This window comes from Pituophis catenifer, unplaced genomic scaffold (genome assembly GCF_029215685.1).
Source record: "Pituophis catenifer annectens isolate HBS135680 unplaced genomic scaffold, rPitCat1.0.hap2 SCAF_1, whole genome shotgun sequence".
NCBI lineage: Eukaryota > Metazoa > Chordata > Lepidosauria > Squamata > Colubridae > Pituophis > Pituophis catenifer.
In genome coordinates, this window is record NW_027256881.1 from 322,667,136 (window position 1) to 322,673,276 (window position 6,141).

Sequence of the window (6,141 nt, forward strand, 5' to 3'; positions counted from 1 at the left end):
CTCCTGGTTCAGTGAGATAAATATTGAATATGAAACAAGGCTACAGTGGAAGGGAGAAAATACTAACTATTGCTTTTATCACATTTCAGAAATTAAAAGGTTCATCTAGAAAACACACACACACAAGTAAGGCACTTCAACATAGTGGCTGCTGCAAATCACTCCAAGTAAATGGAAAGATAGATGCATTATAAAAAGCAATATATCCAAATAGTCCAAAATGAAAATGTGCCATCCATAAATATTGGCTCCAGTTGTGTCTTCTGAAAGAAAACCTGCAAGTCTGCAAATCTCATTCTGAACTATTTTATCAAAGTGGACAAACCAGTATTGACTAAAAACAGAAGGGAGAAGTGAAGAAAATTCATGCCTTTGTGTCTTTTTCTTTTGTGAATTGTTTAGACCAGGGGTGTCAAACTCAGGGCCTGGGGGCTGGATCTTGCCTATGGAGTACTTAGATCTGGTCCGCAGGACCGTCCTGGAAACAGTGAAGGACTGGCTGCGGTGCTTCTACCAGCAAAAATGAGCTCCTGAGCTCCATTTTCGGCTGCCACGGCCTCCTGCAACCCTCTGCCAGTAAAAATGGAGCTCGGGAAGGCTGCGCACTCAGGCCACCACAGGTGCTCCCGACAGGAGTGATGTCGAGGTAGTCATGCTCCCCCCCACCCACCCCCCAGGTCAAAAATAACCCTGATGCGGCCCTCAATGAAATCAAGTTTGACACCCCTGGTTTAGACACAATGGTTTTTCCCAAATCTCGATAACTGCGAGTGCATCTGTGCCATCACTGGCAGTTTTTCTAGACACCACTCTTACATTAAAACTACATTCCAAGACACCAAAATACATTACAGCAGAACATGGATGAAACAGCTGTGATGGGCAGTCAGAAACGATTGTATCCAGCCTCCCACATTCTCTCATCTAACATATTAATAGCAACATGTCCATATCATTGTTCCGAAAAACAAGAAACTGATAACATTCCTATATATTTTGGGTTTCCTCACCTCACTATATTCTTCAGTGTAATTTTTGTTTGTTTTTTTTTCAAATTTGTTAATGGAACCTTCTTACAAAAAACTGTTAAACATCAGGAACGAGTCTTAAAACCTAGAGTGCTAAAAAGACGAATGCCTTTCCTAATTGGCATTAATATACTCATTAAGTTGATCCTGTTTTGAAATAAATCAAAGACCACAGATGTGACGTACTAATTCTGTTTAAAAAAAAACAAAACTGGTATCTTTCTGAAGACAGGAAATTGAGGTGCAGTGAATTATCAGAAAATGAACAAACCTGCACAAAGTTATTAGAAAAAGCCTTGGGAACCTGGAGAATAGCACAAAAGAAAGACAAACGGCTTCTCAAATCATAAGATATAATGACACATGTTTTGTTTAACAGTATGCTAGGGGATAAATAATATTAGTATTTGTATGTAGTGGAAAAATTTTAAAAGTATGATAATTTTAAAAAAATACCCCAATTTGAGATTGTAATCTAATAGCTGGTTAAACATAATAAAACATAGCTTGATTAGCACAAACCATGCTGCTTAGCTGAAACTGTTTGGCCAAACTTCTAAAAAGACAACCAGGGTGAACTGAAATTAAAAAATCTGTCTTTCTCAAAGATAACATCTAGGAGATACCACCTGTGCAGATGTTAGTTGCTTCTTGAAAGAAGGAGGGAGTGGGGCACATAGGCAGACAAACCTGTATACTCCAGCCTAAACCCTTTGTTGTGCATAGATTCACCTACTGCATGTTATATTCAGTTAATTTATGTAAAGAGATATATTTGATTCTGGATTGGTCCACTGGAGTTCATGTAAGCTTTTCCTTGTTACAAGGATTCTCTCAGTTATAGCCTAGCTTCTGTATTTAGCTATCATAATTTTATATAGATAGAATGGTAATGGTGCACGAAAGGCTCATCACATAAAGGGAGAGGTTTCCTAATTATGAGAGTACATTCAAACAAATATTCCCTTCTGCATTCTGAAATGGGAGAGCTGAACCATTGGATGACTCTCAGTTCTGAAAACTATGGCAGATTAATAATAATGTCCTTATACAGGAGATAATTAATGGTCAAAACAGACACAATGTAGGAGATATTTCTCTCCTACGATACTGCTCAGGAAAAAAATTAAAAGCAGTTATGAAAAAATAGAATTGGATGAAGACAAATGATGGATTGATATGTTTTCTCCTATTCATTGTTCACAAAACTAGGACTGGGCCTAATAACTATAGAAGTAGGCCCTTGTTTGGTAACCATTCACAATTATGACAGTGATGAAAAAGTAGTATAATCCTTGCGTTTACAGCCTTTGCAGGACTGAAAGTTGAAGTCAAATTATAGAATCTTGATGTTTCACTTAGTGACTGCTTTGCTTAGCAGCCACGTTCCAATTTTGGTCGCTAAATAAGAACTACCTGTATTATGACTTGGCTCTCTGTGGAGCTAATAATCACCAGCAGGAAACTATTTCAAAAGTTAAATTACATATAAATTTCATTACCATAATCTAGACTGTCTTGCCAACAGCTGTTTCAGTTCTTTTTAATAATTACATTAGAGCAAGATTCAAATTTTCAAATGTCAAATTCAAATTCAAATTTTCAAATGTCAAATTTGCGGCCCACGGGCCGGATGCATCATATGCTGGCCACACCTACGCCCAGTTTAGCGAAAGGGGAAAAGTCGTGATATGTCACGTGACAATGCCGTGATGACAGAGTTTGACACCCCTGCATCAGAGTTACATTCATTTCTGTTTGGGCTCAATTGTGAAGTGTTTTCACATTTCATTTCAGCATCTCCCTATATCACTATTTTAAACTTTTTTTTTGGCTGCCTAGTACTTTTCTTCTCTCATGGACCTTTGAAGAGGCTTCCCAGGCACTCTTTTTTCCCTAAGAGAATTACCTTTACTAATACACCATAGCAAAATATTTCTGTTATGAATCTCTGGGTTCACATATTATCCTAAGCTATAGTATAGTTGCTTTCATTTTGGATTCAATTGTGTGAAAATTCAGTAAAAGTGGGCTGAAAACTATGGTTTATTTCTTAGTGTGGATTGAACCCAGCCCCCGTGAGTTATTTCACAAATCATGATTTCATACGTCAGAGATTGTGACTTATCCACCATCTAGCATGCTGAACCTTGCATGTAGTTGGCTGGGAAGCAGAAGAGATATTTGCTTCAGTCAGTAATTCTAGTAGAACATTTGAGTGTGTGAAAGTTACATTAATATTATGAGCATTTATCAACGTGACCATTCCATCTTTAGCTCATGGAATATACGTCCCCAGATTTTGGTGTTTTCTGACTTTTTTTCTTTTTCCTTCTCTGTCCAATATTCAATTGGACAGATATTGTCTGTCCAATTGAATCTCTGTCCAATATTCAATATTGCTTAACAGGGCATTGTAAGCCGCCCTGAGTCTCCGGAGAAGGGCGGCATATAAATCAAATTTAAAAAAAAAATTAAATACACAGAGAAGGAGCTTATTCTCTAATATCTAATGACTATTCTTCAAATAGTATCGGTCTTACTTGCCATCCTGTCTATTAACTAGATACTGTGTTAAAATAATCATTTCGGCATTCAGATGTTTGCGAAAGACAACATCCAAGAAAAATAATCTGTGAAAGTCTAAGGGAAGAAGTGTTCTAATCAAAATAAAGTCGGTAGCTGACATTTTCTGCTTCAGTGATAAAGACAGTTCTTCACCTCAGAGTTAGTGTCATATTGCTCAATAATTCTCCCCACTGTCCATGCCACTCTCCCTTAGTTGGAAGCATGTGAAAATTGACCTTGAAAATAATTTCTTGTAAGTCAATTGAAAGGTCGGCAGTTCAGCGTTTCAAATCCCTAGTGCCGCATAACGTGGTGAGCTTCCATTACTTGTCCCAGCTTCTGCCAACCTAGCAGTTCAAAAGCACATAAAAAATGCAAGTAGAAAAATAGGAACCACCTTTGATAGGAAGGTTAACAGCATTCCGTGCGCCTTTGGCATTTAGTCATGCCGGCCACATGACCACGGAGACGTCTTCGGACAGCGCTGGCTCTTCAGCTTTGAAACAGAGATGAGCACCACTCCCTAGAGTCAGGAATGACTAGCACATATGTGCGAGGGGAACCTTTACCTTTTTAGAGGGTTTTCTGCATGGAAGGCACTTCACTATTTTGCTGTTATCCCTAGAACCTCCTCCTCTACTATACACAATTGAGTGAATGTTGGGGATGAATTAACAGCTGATCTTCAGGAAAAGACAAAAGAAAGTAGAAGACACCTGGTTGGATGACACCACCCAGAGGGAAATTCTGACATTTTGGTTTGGGGGAGTGTGGTGGGGGGAGGAATACCCAGGACCCTCTTTAGGGAGGTCCCATCATATTGCAGGACAATGCTAGCTACGCCTGTATGTATTCCTTGCAAATCAGTTGGTCATCCCTAGGCTGCTTTTGATTCTGTCTAGAAACCTATCTTTTCGAGATAATTTCTTTCACAAAACAAAAAGGGAGGGGGGAAGACAAAAGTCTGTTGCCCGTTTGGTAGGTGACCTGTTTAATGTTTTCTCTGTGTCTGGGAACTCCTTAGTGTAATTACCGACCTTTGAACTCCCCAACTAATCCTGAGCTGTTTTGTATTCCTGACTCATCTTGGAAGGCTGGACCTTTCTTTTCTTCCAACTCCGCTGCCACAATTAAAGAAGAAACAGCTGCATTTCAAAGGGATTCCAATTCCAGAAGCTTAATCGTGATTGACATGTTCTTATTCTAAGCTATAAGAAACTCTAAGAGTCCTCTCTTGGGTTAAAACTTCAATCATTTTCTAAAAAATTATCTCAATATGGATTTTGTTCATTTTCTTTTAGCCATTCTTTGCCTTTATTATTTTTTTATACACATATACATAAAGATATTTTGCACTGGCAGTGAATATGAATATGAACTGCGAGAATAAGGGAGTCTCAACAGTTGTCAAGCATTTTCTAGAAACAGAAGTGGGTAAATTCTATTTAATGTCAAAAGTATGCTTAGGATATCTGTCATATAGTGTGGCATATATATGAATTTCCAAAAGGCAAAGTTCTTGAAATTGGCTGGCAATCGGGTAAGTTTGTCATGAAGCCGGATAAAACCTAGTTATAAGAATTTATTTTTTTTAACCAATTAAAGAAATATAAAATATGGTTCCAATTTAGCAGTTCTTTAACAAAACAACAATAGTTATTCAAAATAACTTTTTTTTTTACTTTATAAACTGATGAATGTTTTCTTTGGAACAATGAATTATATGAATTTGATGATGTGGTTTCAAAGGCAAGGTTAACTGAGAAAAGTATTTTTTTAATCTGAAAATATATAATGTAATTGAAGTATGGGTTTGAGAGTAACAATATTTCCAATACTGTGGAAATAATTAGGCTACTGATGTCGATAACATAAGTCTAGTAAAACAAATACCTTACAAAATGGATGGCTAGCCTCCAAAAATCACTCAGTTCATGTTAATGTTTACATTTATTTGGTCAATGAATCTACTAATTTGGAATTCATTCAAGGGATAAATGTAGTTACCTGCCTTAATCCTTCCACATTGCCTTGTGCTTTTTGATTCATCTAGTTCCAACTCAATCGTCCATCATGTAATTTCCCAAAATTGCTTCTACAATAATTCCACCACCACACGGTCTTCTCTGTAGTGCGTACTACAGTATGCTATTAATAAGAAAGATCTGATGGATTTTTAAATTTAATCAAATTCTTCAGCCTATTTTGTGTTGGGACTTCAGTTCCAGCAGCATAGTTTGGGAATTCTTGAAATCACTGTCCATCACATATCAGAAGGACACAAAGAAACAAACTATGTCTACATACCATTCAAAAGGGACAATAAAAAAGCTAAGAAGAAACCAACAAGATCAGAACACATCCTCACCAGCAGTCAACCTCAAATAAGCAGGGATTAACACCAGGCAAACAATCAAGCAGAAAACAATAATCAAGGAACAACCAGGAGAAAACCACATCCCCACCAAAACTGCCAAGACTAGCTACTATATATAAACGGAGTAAACCCCACACTTAACTTGCAGTGATGATGTTACCTACTTGC